General features: G+C 45.8%; 1 protein-coding gene across 1 annotated transcript in view; it reads left to right on the top strand.

The window, feature by feature from the left end:
* The first annotated feature begins 1,458 nt into the window (after nt 1–1,458).
* Nucleotides 1,459–19,140, top strand: part of LOC115321873 — a 276,363-nt gene continuing 258,681 nt past the window's right edge. The window contains exon 1 of the mRNA XM_040223407.2: nt 1,459–1,526. The gene's annotated coding sequence lies outside the window, so the exon portion shown is untranslated. The remainder of the gene's footprint in view (nt 1,527–19,140) is intronic.

Here is a 19,140-nt window from a genome sequence, read left to right as displayed (position 1 = left end):
CATCAAGTTAGTCCAGGTATTTTCCCGTCATTTCGCTTCGAAAGGCAGGTAGCTCTAAAGATTTGCAGTGCACCTGCCCTAGCAAAGCGAATATATTTACGTCTCGATGATACCCCTGTCAGAGGGGAAAGTAAATGTCATTTTGATCGAATGTCTTTCACCGCTCGGCGAATCAGCTCGTGAGCCTGGTTCTGCACGTGGCGCGTGCACGCGCATCGTGGCGTATTAAACACGCGGATTGGCCGAGCTGTAATCTCATTTTGCTTAAATGGCATTTAACGTGCCCGCCTTACAGGGGTATTAATTCTGCGTCATGATGCTCATTCACCTTGCTCGCGGATACCATGTGAAAGAAAAATATTGTGAACAGTAAACCTAGAACTAAATATTTATTTTGTTGATTTCTTTTAGTTTTTTCGGTCTTTTGTGGGCGGGGCTTACAGCGGGCCATGACCTCCACCTAAATTGTGCCTAATGGCGTAAATAGTGCGCGAACTTTGTTTTTTCGTTGCGAAGTTAAAAAAAAAAAAAAACGTAAACATAACGTGTTTAAGAAAAGCTTTAATTTTTTTTTTCCATTGCGGTGTCCCTTTAAGATGGCGACGCACAATAACAACGTATCCTGGCACTATGAGAGGAATTTGACTGTCCTGTTGATGACTGGTCAGAATTTGTTGTTGGGCTTTAATTATGGCAATGTGAGCACGGCTTCGCGCTTCATTGAGTCAGTCCTCGAAACGACTAGTCATCCTCTCGTCGTCTATGGTCCCACATGGTTGGTAGCGTTGGCTCATATGGAAGAACCGCAGTTTTTCCATACACCAGCTTGAATGGACTAGTCATGGTACTTCCTTGTTGGGATCTGTTCAAAGCGAATGCTGTGTAGGTTACGTACACATCCCGATTGGCGTGTGTTGTGTAGTACGCGTATGTGTGCAAGATGTCCGCTATAGTGCGATTGGCACGCTCAGCGAGTTCGTTGGTTTCGAGACGGCAGGGGGCTGCCTGGGCGGGATGTATTCCGAAGGATATCATATCATGCTTGAAAAGATACAAGCTAAATGGTGTCTTCCGATCGGTGAGAAAAGAAAGGGGTACACTGTGGCGGACTACAATTCGCTCACAAAAACAAACCTCATCACGTGATCCGCTGAGGCTGTAGGCACGCACGCAGCTCGATTATTTTGTTGAGATGGTCTACATCGACGATAATATAACGGTTGCCTCGTTGTGAAGTCGGACATGGTCCCAAATGATCAAGTTCAATAAGCTTGAACGCTTGCGGGGGTTGGGTTGGATGGAGTTTGTTAAAGGGGGAAATATTTGTTGTTGCTGTTTTATGTTTGCGTAAATGTGACAAGCGACGTAACGGACAACGTCTTGCCGGAATCCCCGCCACCAATAGCTTTCGTTGAGTTTGGCTATCTTGTGTCTGCCCAGGTGACTTGCTGTGTGATCATCGTGGCAGAGTTGCAGAACGCCAGTCCTCAGGGAAGCTGGAATCATCGGTAGCCACCGTCGATGATGTGAGTTACTATGGCAAAGCATGCCATCTTTTACACAGTACGCTCGATCCAGTCTCCGCGACGCTTATGGTCAAGAGGTCCAACGTGTCAAAAGGTCCAACGAGTCAAGAGGTCCAATAGCCACGTGACAGCCCAGTCAAGAGGTCCAACGAGTCAAAAGGTCCAATTCGAGTCAAAAGGTCCAACGCGTCAAGAGGTCCAACGAGTCAAAAGGTCCAATTTGTGTCAAGAGGTCCAACGCGTCAAGAGGTCCATCGAGTCAAGAGGTCCAACGCGTCAAGAGGTCCAACGCGTCAAGAGGTAGAACGCGTCAAGAGGTAGAACGCGTCAAGAGGTCCAACGCGTCAAGAGGTCCATCGAGCCTTATTTTTATCTTCTTTGTTTATAATAATATTGCCGTTAATGTCTGCTTATGACGGTTACTGACTGTTAGACCTATTTTAATTATATTGGAGAATTGGGAGACTAGACAGATACTATTTACCACAATGTATATGTATTTGAGTGTTAAATAATCGATAGTGCCTGGCGACATATTTTGGACTTGTAGAACATAATGTCTGTGTTCCAGTCTCTCTGTTTTAGGACTCATTTAGGCCATTTCTACGGAATTGTCTCTCAAATTTCCGAGATATAAAATACAAATGTACCTCAGCCCCCCCCCCCCCCCCCCCCCCCATCTCGCGTTTATCCTTCCCTTTCATGTATCTCAGTATTTGTAATTGCAAATACTTCCTTGGGTAACTTTGTCCAGGCCCAGGTTCTCGTATGTTCTATTAACAAATATGAAGCCCTACAATTTTATGCTTTAGTTTTTATTCACTAAGTTCACCGAATCACTGAAGAGGTAAATAACCCAACATGGGAAGAAGCTCAAATATCATTAGAGGTCGTCTTTAAACGAGCCCAGATTATGCCACTTGGCGTCCAATAGAGTGTGAAAATGAATGCGAGCACTGTCTTCTTGAAACGTTATGACCGGTGCAAGCTATAGCGAGTTAATTTGGGCCGTTGGGTTACTTAAAAGCAGAGAGCAGCCACAAATACTTATGCTAGCAATATGTAACCCCTTTACTGCTCTTTAATTTTGAAAATGATGTGAAATAAACCATGAAACTGAACGTTTCATGATTAAGCATTTTTGACACGAATTACCTAACACTTGTCTGTCGATATCATTTATATTTAGTTGAAATTACGCGATGTGTTAGTCGGTTGGAATTGTAAGATGGCGGGTTACTTGCTCAATCATTTTTAGAAAATTGGGTCATAGAGATTGAAGTTTATTGAAGAACTGTTCGTGTCGGAAAGCAGGTCGATCTCTGAAGCCGATAGATCTCTAGTGTGTCTAGTGCTAGGCCATGGCGAATGGAAAAATGACTAACTTTACATGCCATGCTTCGCCAGGGCAAACTGTCTCTTCAAGTTCTTCGAAGACCAAGCACTTCAAAATATCAAGGAAGCTATTTTGACGAGACGAGAATAAATTAAAACAATTATTACAACTTTTGAAAATGATGTCACAGAAATTAAAAAAATAAATAACTATGTTCAGTTGTCCTGACGTCAAACGCCATAATAGTGCTTTAGTGTGATGGTAGACGTCGAAATAGCAAATAACTATGGGCATATCTTTCGTATGTGGAAAAAGATGTGTTCAAAATAGTTCTACAATTATTTCGAACCCGAATGTCGAAGTAGTCACTTCCCCCCCCCCCCCCCCCCAAAAAAAAAAAAAAAAAAAAAAAAAGGCATCTCAAATCGTGAAATGTTACGACCTTTCTGGTTACGTGTTCGATATTCGCGAGGGAGAGCAACAAGGGAGGTGCAGATTTACGTCTTTGTGGTCAGGGGTAGAAGAGAGAAGGCACACAGGTTCCCAAAGAACGAATGTTGCTACAAGCTTGACAGTTTATAACTACAATGATTTCCGGTGTTTACAAATCCAGTGCCCAGCATGCGATCCCCACAGCCCAGCGCGCGCGTATCTGTCGCTTCAGAAACCAAGCAAACCACGGGTCATACGCACGAACACTGATTTCATCACCGGCCAGAAACGATGTATCAAAGAAGTGTTCGTGAGATCCCCCCTGCCGTGTGGAAGTCTTCACAGCTGAACTTTTCGCTCTTTTTCCGACATTTTTCTTCTCCACCTTTATTGTTAGCATCTCTGTTGTCTGCTTTTTTAATGCGCGAGCATTACCTGGTTCAGGCAGCGAAAAAGCCGTCGGCAAAATCCGTCGTCAAAATACGTGACTTGTCCAACGCAATCCAACATAATAATGAAAAAAAAATAACTCTCTGGTCACGTGACCAAACTAACAAAAACTTCTGGTCACGTGACCTCCCTGGTTACGTGAGCACGAAACCATCCCCTGCCTGGTTTCGAACCCAGCCCCTCTTGATCGAGCAACTAGCGCGCTATCCGTTGCGGAAAAAAAAACTCGGAAAAATGTAGTGCTCGCCCATTCTCACATCGTAAGAGAAAGCTTAGGTGCCCTCATAGTTGTTGTTTTTTTTTTTTCTCACTTTTTTGCCTGTACTTATTTCACACCCCTTGCCTGTAGATATTTCACATTAAGAGATGCAACGAGTCAAGCTATCCAATATTGGACCTCTTGACGCGTTGGACCTCTTAACACATCCAGGCACGAGTCAAGAGATCCAATATGGGTCAAGAGGTCCAACGCGTCAAGAGGTCCAACGGGTTTAGAGATCCACGGCGAGTCAAGAGGTCCAACGCGTCAGGAGGTCCAACGCGTCAAGAGGCCCAATATTGGACCTCTTGACTCGTTGGACCTCATGACGCGTTGGACCTCTTGACTCGGAATCTTTTCGGGAAGGAAAGTCTACGCCGCTGCTGAAGAGTATGGAAATATGACAGAAAGTACGTATATTGGCAGTCTGGAATTTGAACATTAAGGGAGCATGGTAGGTAAAATCAACAGAAAGCTATCCTTCATTTTGCTGTTTAAATATACTACAATTCCTGGAGAAAGTGCCCTCCAAGTGGTGCGCTGAGATGAGCGCTAGGTGTTTTCGAGTTCACCACGGCGTAGCTCCGTACACTTAACACGTGCCGCAAGCCGCGACTTCGACTGCAGTCAAGTTGATCGAAAAGCGAGTTTTCTGACCGCGAAGCTTCGCTTTCACCTGAGTGAAAGCGAATTGATCTCTACGGAGATCAATTCAAAACGACAATTCCAGCCACACGCGAAAACCACAATTAGAAAAACAAATCCTCCAATAGAAATACTGGCTACGACGTGCCGTGCCGGGAAACAAACATATGGCAGTGGACCGGCTTGATTTATTGGCTATCATATAATTACGGCATCATCGTTTACTTTTTACTAAGAGATTCATCGCCTGAGCCATTCGAAGTACTCTCAGAGGTATGACATTGCTAAAAAAATTATCATTAACATGCTGGGAATATTTTTTATTGCTTAGGTGGTCACCGAGAAAATTCGTACCTTCAAAACGACCAGTATAAAAGGTGGAAACGCACAGCACAGATCTAGTGATCGGGTTCCTGTGCTGTTGTATTAATGTTTGCATGTGCCGTGTATGTGTGTGCGCTCTATGTATATATTCAGCTGGTGCTAGTGGTATACGTAATGTGTCTACATGTGTGTATAATAAAGGTGCCCGCATGAATTTTGCAGCACACGAATTGGGCGGTACATAACGCCACCTAGCCTAGCTACTTGCAATTACTCTGCCTGGCCCTGCCATCAGGTGGCAAGCGATCTAACCTTCTTTCACGCTTCGAGTAGAGTCACTAAATAAGCTACGCTTTCAGAGTACCGCATTCCTTTTCTTTGGCACTTCGCCGACAACGCAGTCGCTCATTCAACAATATGCTGGTTCGCTGCAGCATCATTGGACAACGGCAGTCACGTGAGTCGCTATCATCATCATCGCGTTTTTTCAACGCCACCATCTTGGATCCAGCGATCCGTTGCCTGCTGCTGTTTTACTGTTTACTGCTCGCGCACCCTGAAGTCCGTCGCTCAGCACGCACTTTTTCCTTCTTATGTCGAGATACGAACAACACGACCTTGATTCGATGCCACAGCTGCCACCTCGATGGCTCCGAGGCGAGAGCGCTGGCCTACGGATCCCCATGTGGCGGGTTCGAATCCCGGCCGAGGTGCCCGCAATCTGACGGAGGCTTATTGCGGAGGAGGCGCCGCGTAACCGAGCTTTCGGTTGCACGTCAAAAGATCCCCAGGTGGTCCAAATTAATCCTCAGTCTCCGCTGGGGCGTGCCAGATGCCCGTCGTTGGTTTGGCACGTAAAACCCCCAAATTTGACTTTTGATTCGCTGCCGCAGCCACAGCTGCGGCTACGGCAGCTGGCGCAGGCGACGGCTACAGCTCGGCTTGGTTCAGCTACAGGCGCTCCTCCATCTGCGCGTGGACCCAAGATGGCGGCGCCTGACGCGCTTCAGACGCGTAGTTTGGGAGTTTCGGTACTCTGAAAGCGTAGCTTTATTTAGGGACTCTAGCTTCGCGATTTGTGGTTACAGCCAAGAAGACTGCTTCTAATTTGCTCTTTTTGTGAGCGGATTTCCGTTTCGCGAATGGCTTACCACATCCGTGATCTGCAGTTGACGAAGGAATTGTGGCAAGAGGAATAGCAAAGGTAAGATGCGAAGTGCGTGAAGTAACTGAATACCGGTGGTTTCCGTTTAAGATCGCAGTGGTGACGATGAGAAGACTGACTGACTGCTTTCGAAACGGAAGTTTCTTTACCTGCGTGGGGAATCCGACTTGGGAACTAAATACAATTCGCGTAAAGCTCGTGTTAAGCTTTTATTTGCTGCTCCGCTTGCCCCGTACTATAGGTGTACCATCCTCGTTAAGCCTAATTGAGCTCGAGTCGCTCGATTCGGGGCCGCCACAATGAGATGCAGTCAACGGAGGAACTTTGCTCCCCAGCTTTCAGGGACGAAAGTTTCTGCCTTTCTGAAGGGACATATGTGCCAAAAGCAGTCGTCCCTTTGGGGTTGACTATATAGACCCCTTTTTCTAGGAGTGCAGCCTCGGCAGGTATAGTTTCGCTATCTGTCATATACGCGTTTGATTCATCGGATACTTATACTTGAAAAAATCGGCCATGGCGCACTGATAAAAGCACTGTAAGAACATGGGCCAGCTTTCTAAGGCGACAATACACAAATAATGAACGACACACATGAGCTACATGCATGATGTACTGTTAACACCTGATGTTTCTAGTGGTGTGCGAGTTCTCTCTGCTTTTTTGTTCGTGCTTCAGCCGGAAAAGTATATATCCTCAACACCACTCATAACCCAAAACAATTAAAGAGATGGAGTTCGATAAAATAACGAAATCGACAAGCGATCTTTCCCCGACATCGGTGACAAGTAGCTTAACTTGTCCTTAGGTGCAAACCATGGCACCGTTTCCTTTCAAAAGTTGAGAACCGACCTGGAAGACATCACAAGCAGGCAACACGAGCCTCGCGTCTATTATGCTAACTGCTACTCCTGTGTCAAGAATACTCTTGTATTCCAAATCCTTGAATTTCTACTTCTATAGTCGGAAGACCAGTGAGTCGTTTTGAAAGTGAGACGAGTGGGACTCCGTGATCTTCTTTTCCCGATTCTGCCTCCATGGATTTCCATGGAAATCAGTTTTCCGTCGAATGTTCTTGTCGTCCGCATTTACACGCGAAGTGTCCTCGCCGTCCGCACTGGAAGCATCGCCTTTCTGTCGCAGCTCGGTGATACTCCTGATGTGGCTTGCGCGATCTAGATGTATTCATATAGGACCTTGGCTTCCACCATGTCTAACGAGGAGTTTGGGCGTCAGCTGTCGCGATCTGGATGGTTGACATTTTTAACGCCTTCGCCAGAGCCTCCTGAAGGGTGTTTGGCCCTCCAATTCAAGCAGACCTTTGAATCTTAATTTCCGAAATTTCGTCGACAAAAGCAGCAGTGCGGAGAAGGTAAAACGTGTCAGTGGCCACTGCCACAAACGCCCGTGCAAGGAACTCGACGTCTGTTCTAAGGGCTTGAAGTGTCTAATCTGGCCGTTGTCGACGAAAGCGTAGCTTACCATTACGAACTTGTTGAAGATGTTTGCCACAAGAGTGATCATCAAGTGCCGCTACTAGCGCTTAGGAAGTTGAAGTCGTGTCTTATAGTTAAGTCAATACTGCAATGGCTGAGCCCTGTAGTTGAGCAGCGAGTGCATGAGCTGTGTCACTTTCTGACCACCGATTAGCCCGGGCAACGATGTTAGCCTGCTCGAGGTAAATATCCAAGGGTTCGCTACCGTCGAAAAGTTTTAGTTTCACACGACGACAGGTTGAACCGGGTAATGTGGTATTCACTGTGTTGGAGAGGTCGTATGGTTCTCTGTGTTCTGCCTCCTCTTCAGTTCGACTATTCTCCGCCGAAGGTCCTCCTGCGTAGATATAATGGACCCCAGCTGCGACTCGCCTCTGTTGGCCACAGCCACTTTAAAGCCCCGCTTCTGCTCCGTGAACAGATTCTGCAGTTGACCGAAGGTAATTGGACCTTCGGAATTTCCAGTGTCTCCAGAAGAAATGCTGCGCTGGTCACGTTGAGCGCGGCTGTCGCGTGACAGCCATTCCGCTTTAATCCCACCGCTGCCACCAAATTGTTCCCGGTCCTTCTTTCCGTCGTTTTGTCCAACTGCTTTCACGTCGTTCTTCCCTTCGCCCTTTTTGTTTTCCACTACTTCTCATGGTCCCCTTACTCTTCGCTGTTTATATAGTTTGTACGGCTTTGATTACGATCTGTCACAATTATCATATATGCGGTTCGAGTGCGCGTTCACTTTAAGCCGACAGAATCACGCAGTTTAAACTGATTGGGAAAAGATGGTAACTAATCTTTGGCGTAGCGTCGGAGCAGCGGCAGGAACGCAGATGCTTGAAACACTCTCAACATATCAGTGGCGACTGACACGCGACATTGCATGGCGAGCCTTAGCGCCCGCGTGTAGTTTTCAAATGCCGCCGCTAGATTGCTTAAAATTTGTACAGAGGTATAATACGTCAGTAGAAATTATCGTCGTAATGGTGAAGTTCTGAAGCCAAAAAAAGCTTTGTTTGACTTTTTTCTTATCTTCATGCAAACATCGAGGCATGGTTCATACTTCGGTGTTAAAAACAATAAACCCCAGAACCATGTTTATTACACTGTTCCCAGCGAGACATGATAGAAATTTGTTGGTTAGCCTCCCCGTTGAAGCTAATAGCTACTTCACTTTTATGTTTTATAATGAACAATAACCAACTTTTGCACAAAACATGCGATCGAATGATCGATTATCCGCATCTTCGCGGCATTATAGGCTTTCGGCGGCGGCTTGAATTTGCGGATCGATTAGTCGGTTTCCAAGTACAGTTGCCCAGAATATGAAAGACCCAATCGCAGAGGCTGTTTATGCGGTGGTGCTTAGCCAACTAAGGACCCAGCAACTTTTTTTTTTTTTGAGAGAGAGAGAGAGAGATAAAAGGTTAATTTAATTCCTCGCCCGGAGCAATGGGGACCTGATCAGTGGTTTCCCTACACACCCCCTAGGGGGGAGTACACCACCCCCCCCCCTTTATTTTTCTGAAGGCACCCCCCTTAACTCGCAACGACTCCTCTGATCTCAATGCCTCCCCCCCCCCCTAAAACTTTAGACACCCCCTCTAATTTCAATTCATGAAAAAACACCTGGGTCTGATCAAGGCGAATCCAGCATAGCTGCCTGAAACGGCGTCGTCAACGGGGTCTTTCATATTACAGAGTTTTAGTATTGCGATTAGAAGCAAACGCAAGTGCTGTGCGTTTGCGTTGCGTGCTCTAGCCTGCGCATGCGCGTCGTCTCCATTCGCCAATCTAAGACGCAATTTGAAGCTCCGCGCACGCTCAGTGTGGAACACGCAACGCTAACGCAAACGCCCAATGCCTGCGTTGGCACGTATGTGCAATACGAAAACTCTCTATTATTGGAGACTATCCCCTACGCGTAAACATCACGAATAAGTCATCTTGTTTAGAATATCTACTACGAACATCTGCGATAAGGCAACCGATCTATGGTCTTCTATTCATCATAGTCGCTAAAGGCCTGAATCAGTGCGGATCCTGTCCAGCCTGGAAATATTGCGACCGCATCTACTTTTCGCTGAAGAGGACAGGCCGACCACACTATGGAGAGCTAATTTCAAGGTTCCTTTTCTATTTACACAGCCGTTAACGGCGCAATTGTGCGCGGTTAGTCTTTTTATCGCGGGTATGAGATGAACGGTAACTCACACATCTAAATTCCGTGCATTTGCATCCGAAATAGCCGAAAATGGCGTGATTTCGAACCGTGTTTGGAGACTAGTCAAATGTCCAGCGCAGCAGATTCTACGGAGTAGACCACGCGGCAGGAGGAAAATGAGGTTTATAGTGCTCCGGTTCGCGGATAGGTTTCTTTATCGACTTCGACTTGAATGACCCTATTCTGTACTACCCTCGCAGCTCTTTCCCCTCCTCATTTATCCATTCCTTCGTAGTCAATGAGTGTTGGCCTCTTTCTGTCTTTCACCTCTCTTCATTACTGTGCTCTCAGAACGTACCGCATTCCAATCTTTCTTATACACCTACGGCACTCCTGCCCTCCTAATCATGGCCTGAATTAACGCAGATGCCTCCTTTCTCCTATCTTAGAAGGTCTTTCATTTTAATGCTACTAAAGCTGGTGTGGGCCTCCTATTTATTTGCTCATCTGAGTTCCCTTGATTCCTCTTGAGCCGTGCGCTAGCGTTTTCGCTTGAACATTCCCGTTTCTCTTTCCCTCCTTATTTATTTTTGCACCTTCTAAAAATGTTTACTAAATCGGCACATGTCAATTCTCTTACCGGTTGCCTCGATGTAATCATTTCAATTCGTTTGATCACTTCTTCTAGTTGAGAATTGTTAAAAGCCCTTTTAACTTTCCTGTTCACGAATTAGCCTTCCTATAGCTGGCGTACACTACTTGACCTTAATTCGCTCGGCGTCACTTCCCAAATACTTCGTACCACCCTCGTTTACTTCCGACGTCATAATTGTTTGTACAGCTCGGGGAAACATTAAACAGTACTCACATTATTTTACCATCACATTTCACTTTGTCGTTAACCAGTGCTAGATCAAATCCATTTCGTTGGGAAATGGGGATGATGATGGTGATCATTACGATGCCGTTGCGGACTCGCACCCGCATTTTTCCCGAAAAATAGCATGATGTGAAACGGCCCGAGTTCGAGTTTGAACGAGCACGTGTGACGCGGACAGGTTTCAAAAGCGGCTGAAAAAAGGCATACCCGCCAGGGAAGCTGCTCTACCGTGCTGCAAACTAACGCGACTAACAAGGCATCAAATGAGTCGCTGCCACGCGGTGGCTGATTGCCGCCCTGGGGGAAAATGCGCGAAAAGAGGCAGGTGTGACTTAAGAAGGTTAACGGTTGCTTCAGACTTTGGAGTGTAAAGTAGAAGCATAAAAGCCTCCTTCAAAGTCACGCCGGTGCTTCTACTAAAAGATATAACGCCACATGGCAAGTGGCAAAACAATCACTGCATCCGCTCTAACAAAAAACAAAAAAAAACGAAGGACATTAGCATTAGCGCTTGGACAGGGAGACTGAGCATGTGAAACATAATGATAAAAGTGAACACGCAAATCGCCTGCCTCTACTTTATTTTGTTTTTCTTTTTAGAGCGTCGGCGAGGTCATTGGTTGCACGAGCACTTCGTCGGAATCCCATTCAGACAATTTCTGCCGACGTTTTGCTGGAGTAAGTTTTAGAATATTTAGAAAAACTGACTTTACAGCAACATTGTTTTCGATGATGCTATGACAAGAAGAAAACAAATTGAAATGTTAGATTCACTGTTTCTCAAAAAGTCGTATTTTTCGTCCACAATGTGCGAAGAAACGAAAGCGATAGCTGTAGCATGGTCGCGCAATGCGGGGGGGGGGGGGGGGGGGGGGGAGGGAGGGAGGGGGAGGGGGTGGTACCGTCACGTACACGAGGACGGTTGGCGGCGTGGTTGACGTCGTGGATGCCACTAACGACTGCCACCGGTGATCCGCAAAGTAAGTGCGTAAGCGCGGTGGAAGTTTCTAAAATCATCCAACATTACGCGTAGCAACTGGATACTACCGAAGTGGATGTTTTGAAAACAAGTCTTTCAAGCAGACGACACGGAAGACTCTCGCCGCGTCGTTACTGCCGGGATGTCGAGGCGGCCGACGGGAAAATCCGACTTCCCTGGCCTCGCGCCAACATCGGAGGGAAGGGCTTTTCCGTAGCGGCGACGACAGGAGACGAGGTCGAAATCTCTGCAAAGTGTCGCCCGTAAAGCTGTCGCTTTAAAAGTAGGGATGTACGAACGGTGGTTAGAATCGAATAGCGCTGCGCCATTTAGAGCTTTCGCCTTGCAACTAAAGGACACGATGGATCTAGAGGCCGACCTGCTGTTTAAAAACGAGTCAGCGTTTGCCCACACCATATGTGTGGGCAATAGGAGTGCGGAGAAACCAAATTCGCGTGAAATGACGCGTGTGCACATGCGGCGCCGCCAACAGCAGCTCCATCGTAGAGGCGTGACGTCAGAACCACGTGTTTGGGCGAAACCGAGTGTTTCGGCGGCGAAGACTTTTTAAAAGGAAAATCAAACAAAAATCATAAAACTAGGGTGGTCGAGGAAGAAATCGTAAACTGCCACCCAGGGCGGATTGCAAAATATACACACACACGCGCGCACACTAATTGGCTAAATAAATAACAAAAAACAAATTTAATCAGCTTTTTTATTAGTGAAAATAGACTCACGGTTTCAATTAGAAACTTGCTGAGCATCATCGAGGACCACTAAATTGACTATTTTTAGTAAGATATATAATGGCAGATGCAGCATTTTACGGCGTTCCGAAAGGACGTTATGTTTAAACGCGTTTCAAGGTGTGTGTTTGTGTGTGTGTGTGTCCTTTTATTTTACTTTGGTCGGAGCACATTCTTGCGCCAGTGGTCGTGTACCCTGGTGCCCGAGGCGCGCAACTCCTTCCATCCAAAGGGGGAGGCGAGGCGGCAGCCTCGGTCGCATGGGAGCAGGTCAGCTGGCGCAAAGATTTGCCGTAAAATGCTGTAAGATGCGCCGTAAAACGCCGTAAAATTCTGTAAGTTCCTTGTACCATTGCTGAAGTGAGTTAATTTAACGGTTTTCCAGAATGGTCGGAAAGTGTTTATCTTTTTTTTTAACTTGGAACCATCGTTTATGACACTATTAGAAAGTTAATTAGTAAATTTTAGTTAATTATTTACCAAATTAGTAAGCTTTTTGCAATCCTTGACGTCAACCGTAGATGATGATTTGTTCCCGGGAAAGTTTTTTTTTTTTTTTTTTCTCTTTTAATTACCCTATATTTAGCGGTTTCTTAAAGTCTTCGTTGAAACACCCGGTATAGAGTGTTCAAGCTGGGAATGGCACTACGCATTTCAATTCGAACCCCTTTTCGCACACCTCTACTAAAGCATTGTATCAGAACAAAAATATGAAGTTCCAAAATTCGTGGAAAACTACCGCAGGCCCCAAACCCCACCCTCTTTCTAAAGACACCATAATCTGCGAGCTTAAAATCTACTTTAGAGTCTTCTTTAAAGAGGGTCGTTACCCCAGACAAGTTGAAGCATACAATATTTAAAAGGGTAAAAAAACAAATCCTTGTGCGAGTAACAGCGGAAAGAAATGCTCGCAGCGAATAATCAATACCTGCAAGAATAAAAAAAAGATTACTCGAAATTTTTTTCCAAACCTCCGCGCCAGGAACAAAAAATAGTTGGAGCGGTTCGGTTGAGACTGTGCTTCGCCGTGAGGTTCAACCTCGCTGCCAAGTAAATTGATTGGCCGGATTCGTTCCACGTTACGCAAAAGTCAGACCAAGAGAAGAGCTGCCCACTTTGTTCAGACTCGAGCAGAGACTAGTGGCACTCGCTTTCACGGTGATGAACCATGACGCTGGACGTGAGACTGCGAGTTTGAGAGTGTTCCGAGGAAGGTGCTCGCTACATTGGCCGCCGCCGCCGCCGCCAGCGTAATGCGAGGGGCTGCCGGTGCAAAGTCGGAGGCGGTTCACGCAGGGTCAGGATTGCAGCAAACCCGAGCTGATTTATGAGGTCCATGTATGCATAAGCCGATGGTCGGGAGCGACGGCCCACTTTTCAGACAATTAGGTTTGGCGGGCATGCCACTCCAGCTGCGAGGGAGGTTGGCTAACCTTGCGACCTTCTGGCGCGCGTTTCGCCATTCCTCGTAAAAGCGACTTGAACACGCTCTTTTTTTTTCTTTTTTTTGGTTTGCTCCGCTTTGGCGTTGCAAAATGCCGGCGCATCCTTTTTTCCGCGCGTATCCTGAGTGCACGCCACATGCGGGCGAGGTAAAGGTGAAGCGGAACGTCAAAACAATAATAATAAGAAAAGAGGCTGCTTTTCCACACTTCTCGCGAAGTTAGGATTCGAGAAAAAGAGGCAAAAAAGAAAGGTGTGCGAGTTTTATTGATCTGAGAACTTACATACGCAGCATACGAACTGCGGCGTGCACACTTCATGGCGCTTTCTAAACTGAATATTGTCGTTTCTCTTTTTTTTTTTTTTTTAACTCTTCAATATTTGTGCGCGTTGCGTATTATTTTGATATTGCGTCGCCTTTCTACAACAGGTTAGGCCCGGTGTCCGAAAGAAATATCTTTACACCTTTCAGCGGACACAAAAAAGTTGCTGTTCAAGTTACATTTAGAGTCAAGGCAATATCAGAATCAGAATCACAATCAGTTTTTGTCACAGCGCTTTTACACACATGTGACAAGGGGGGCCAGGAAAAAAAAGCTGTAGAGTGTACTGACCGCGGGGCAGGCCGCAGGCCGCATGGCATCAAAAACACGAAAGAAAAACAATGGAAAAATGGAAATAACTTTTGTAACGTGACATATAAGATTAAAATAAGATGCGCTTCAATGCTCACTGAAATAGATAAGTGTAACAAACATAAAACAAACGTTCTCATTATTTCGGGAAAGTTTGAGTTGTACCGGCATTTAATGAAAGTTTACCAACACTGACCTCAAAATGCGAAAGAAAAAGACAATGAAGATAACTTATATAAGATGTCATATAAAATACGTTGCATTGAAAAAAGGTCCCATTTCAAAACACACTAAAGTTCATAGATATAACAAACATAAGACAAACATCTTCACTTAATAAAGGAAAGTCTGAATTGTAAGGGCATTTAATGAAGGTGAATCAACATCTTCGGAAAATATGTAGTTTAAGAGTTACGGTAATCTGCAACTCAACCTCTGGAAGCCAGAAGTAGCTCTAGATGATGGGATGCGCCATGGACGCCAATGACTTGAAGGATATAATGATACAATATTTTTAAGTTTGGCGAGGTATAAAATAATTTTAATATGTTCTTTTAAGGCGCGGTGATACGTGACAGTTAATCTATTAGACTAAATGTTAGATACGTCAAGTATTTTGTGCTTTATAAATAAGGGAAGAGAGCTATGATCGAGTGGGACATTTTCAATTATTCTTATTGTTTTTTTTGTTTTTTTATTTCGCATTAACATTAAAATTCCGTACGTTCAAAACGACCAGTATAAAAGACGGAAATGCAGAGCTTGGAAGCAGCGATTTGGTGCATGTGCTGTTGTATTGATGTTTCTCGTGTTCCGTGTATGTGTATGCGCTCAATGTATACTTTCAGTTGATGCTTGCAGTATGCGTAATGTGTCTAAATGGGCGTATTATAAAGGTTGGCGAAGATCCCGAAGCGCAATGGTGGCGAAAGCTAATACAAATTTTTTTGTAGAACGTGAATTAGGCGCTATCTAGCGCCACCTAGCCTAGCTACTTGCAATTACTCTGCTTGACCCTGCCATCTCGTGGCAAGCGATTTAACCTTCTTTCACGCTACGCGGCAATTTCTGGTCACCGTGCAACTGCGGCTTCGAGTTTGTTCTATTGAGAGCGGCTTTTGGTTTTGCTAATTGGTTTACCCTTCGTCCGTAATGTGCGGTTGACAAAGGAATTGCGACTCGAGCAATAGCAAAGGTAAGACGTAAAGTGTGCGAAGTAACTGGGTATCGGTTGTCTCCGTTTAAAGAGATTGTCCGGTCAAATTTTGTTTTCGAGAAAACAATTGAATATCGTCGTTATTGCCTCGAGACGCACCGTACGTGCAATATCTGAATTTTATATGCCCCTCTGCATGAGTAATTGAATTTATACTGTTCCAATCGCACTCTAGCGTAAACGCTGCTTTCGAGGGCAAAATTGGAGCTTTTCGTTTACCTACGAGCAGGAATGGGCAGTATTTCAAATACTTTGTGTATTTTGCATTTGTATTTATTTACAAATTGAGTAATGTATTTGACGTGTGTATTTAAATACTAAAACGTGGGTATTTCAAATGCAATTGTAATTAAATACAATTTTGTGGGCGAAAATACATCCCTCAAATTTATTGTCACTGTCCAGAGCAGCAAGAAAACTACGTTCTGCACCGAATGCAGCGTCTCTCAATCAAGCACAAGCGTTTAGTGACTTTGTGATTACGGTGCTAGTTCAAGGCAAGAATAGTGACGAAATCGACGTTCACAGTCAGACTGGCTAAATAAGTGCCTGTGACAACTTGTGATGCTTTCCAGCCTGATTTCCATCCATATTTTTGCCTGGAACATTATAAATGCGCGGGTCGTCCAGATTTTTGTAACTGGTGCGAGTTGCAACAATAAAACTCCTCTAGCTAGTGCTGCACGTCTTGGTCGTCTCGGTTCTTTGTTGGTCTACACCAAAATGTAATCGACAAAAAAAGCTGCTTGAAGCTCTGTACTTTTTTCACATATTACGTCCAAGCTGATTACATTTTTTTGTGATTATATTTCTATTACGTTACTAGAGCCTCGCACACTAACTCCCGAGTGTGCGATGCAAAAGTAAAATCAGATACCCAGAAACCCGTTGCAGGTGCCCTGAAGTCGCTGGCGCAAATTTTGAGGAATGTATTTGGAAAAGTATTTGGAGAAAGACCAAATACATTTGGTTGTATTTGTACCTTAGATTTAAATGCTTTTTTTGGAAATGTAATTAGATTTGTAATTAAATACATTTTTGACTAAGTATTTTGTATTTGTATTACAATACATATTTGCATGTATTTTGCCCATCCCTGCCTGCGAGTGAACGCCTAAGCGTGCTTCGTTCTTGTTGTACTCGACTTGTTTCGTGGTTAGATGAGATTTTTGTTGCACGGTTGGGTGCCACAATCACCGGGCAGCACATGCGAGCCACAGCATGACGTTGCACTCCTTTCCGCGAGACGTGCAGTGACGAGCAAAATGGATCGTCGCCGTGGATCTTGACGGGACTGGGTTCCCGTCAAGATTGAGATCCCGCTTATGCAGCAATGATCTCACAGAACACAGCTACGAGCTGAGCTCTAAGCGGAGAGAACGCTCGTAAGCTGAAGTGTAATGCTGTGCCAACGATATTAAACTACGTCCATCCACTCCTCGCCCAAATCGGATCAATCAATTTGATTATGCAGCGAAACCAAAACCAACAGCTAGACCACCTGGAAACGATACCAGAAGGTGTATTTAGCACGCGTGCAGCCAAATTCTGATTGACCCGCCTGTGAAAATAGAGCGTGGCTACAATTCACCAAGCTCGTCCAAATCAAGTGACGACTTGCATTTGAACGATTCGCCGTTTGCCTTCGACCCGCGGACATCGCCTCCAAGGGAACGACCAGCAGCCTCAGCACCGATCCAGTGGATCCGACGAAATGTATACCCAGATGCCGCTTCGTGTACCTAGATGCTGCTTCAGAAGCGAAATCTGCATCCTTTGCTTTGCAAGCGATCCTAGTGCTCCTAGTTCGATCGGTGGCCGTTGCAGTTGTGTTTGCGCGAAACCGCATACGTTTGCTCGAAGCTTACGGCTGTTTTCGAGTAATATCCTGCTAAAAGGCCTGACTTTTTTTTGCACACGTTTGGGAACTGCAATAAAAGAACCGTATTTCAGTAGGGTACAGCCTAGGAGACTATATAATTCGAAACCAAATACAAGACATCCGTCGACCAACGTCACAAACCTTTGCGTTTTGTGACGTCACGCAGCTGCTACGGATGTCAGCCATTGACACTGGCGAAATTCGGGATGCAGTCTCGTACATCCGGTCATGAAAGGTTTAATAAATAACGGGAGATCATATATCAAAATAAAAATGACGCTTGTCTACATGATGGCTCCCTCGACGTAACGAGCACAAAAACTTAAGTACTTCCGGTTTCGACCGGACAAAGACTGAGTAAATGCTTTTGAAACGGAAGTCTCTTTGACTGCTTGGAGAATTGCTGGCTTCGGAAATAAACGCAGTTCGCAGAAAGCTCGTGTTACGCTCTTATTTGCTGTTCCTCTCGTCCCGTACAAGAGACGTAGCGCCCTCGCTAAGCCTTATTAAGCTCGATTTGCTGGATTCGGGGCCGCCATAATGAGACGCAGGAGAAGGAGCAACTTTTGCTCCCCTGCTTTAGGGACGAACATTTTCTCCCTTAATGGAGTAACACAGGTTACAAGATCGTTCCTCCCTTTAGGGAGGACTATAGATATCCTTTTCTCTAAAAGTGTTCTTTTGTAGGCTTTCGCTGGTGGTGTAGACGCTGGCGGATCAATCAGCTGTGCTGTCCTTGTCTGCGGCGGCGCTGTGGGTGATCAGGCCGCGGATGATAGGGCTGACCGTGCAGGCTTGAAAACGTGACGATGCAGTGAAAACTGCTCCCGCACTGGAGACGCTCCCTTGATCTTGCTGACAGGCCAGCCAACATTCTGAAGAAAATTTACAAGTTGTTTAGATGCTGCCATGTGCCACCGCCGCTGCTGCCCAGTGAACACTCCGAAGAGATCCCGTGCTTTTGAAGGCTTTCGCTGGTGGTGTAGACGCTGGCGGATCAATCAGCTGTGCTGTCCTTGTCTGCGGCGGCGCTGTGGGTGATCAGGCCGCGGATGATAGGGCTGACCGTGCAGGCTTGAAAACGTGACGATGCAGTGAAAACTGCTCCCGCACTGGTGATGCTCCCTTGATCTTGCTGACAGGCCAGCCAACATTCTGAAGAAAATTTACAAGTTGTTTAGATGCTGCCATGTGCCACCGCCGCTGCTGCCCAGTGAACACTCCGAAGAGATCCCGTGCTTTTGAAGGCTTTCGCTGGTGGTGTAGACGCTGGCGGATCAATCAGCTGTGCTGTCCTTGTCTGCGGCGGCGCTGTGGGTGATCAGGCCGCGGATGATAGGGCTGACCGTGCAGGCTTGAAAACGTGACGATGCAGTGAAAACTGCTCCCGCACTGGTGATGCTCCCTTGATCTTGCTGACAGGCCAGCCAACATTCTGAAGAAAATTTACAAGTTGTTTAGATGCTGCCATGTGCCACCGCCGCTGCTGCCCAGTGAACACTCCGAAGAGATCCCGTGCTTTTGTAGGCTTTCGCTGGTGGTGTAGACGCTGGCGGATCAATCAGCTGGGC

This window comes from Ixodes scapularis, unplaced genomic scaffold, assembly GCF_016920785.2.
Source record: "Ixodes scapularis isolate PalLabHiFi unplaced genomic scaffold, ASM1692078v2 PGA_scaffold9__187_contigs__length_104089568, whole genome shotgun sequence".
NCBI classification, from domain to species: Eukaryota; Metazoa; Arthropoda; class Arachnida; order Ixodida; family Ixodidae; genus Ixodes; species Ixodes scapularis.
This window is presented reverse-complemented; position numbering and strand designations above follow the sequence as displayed.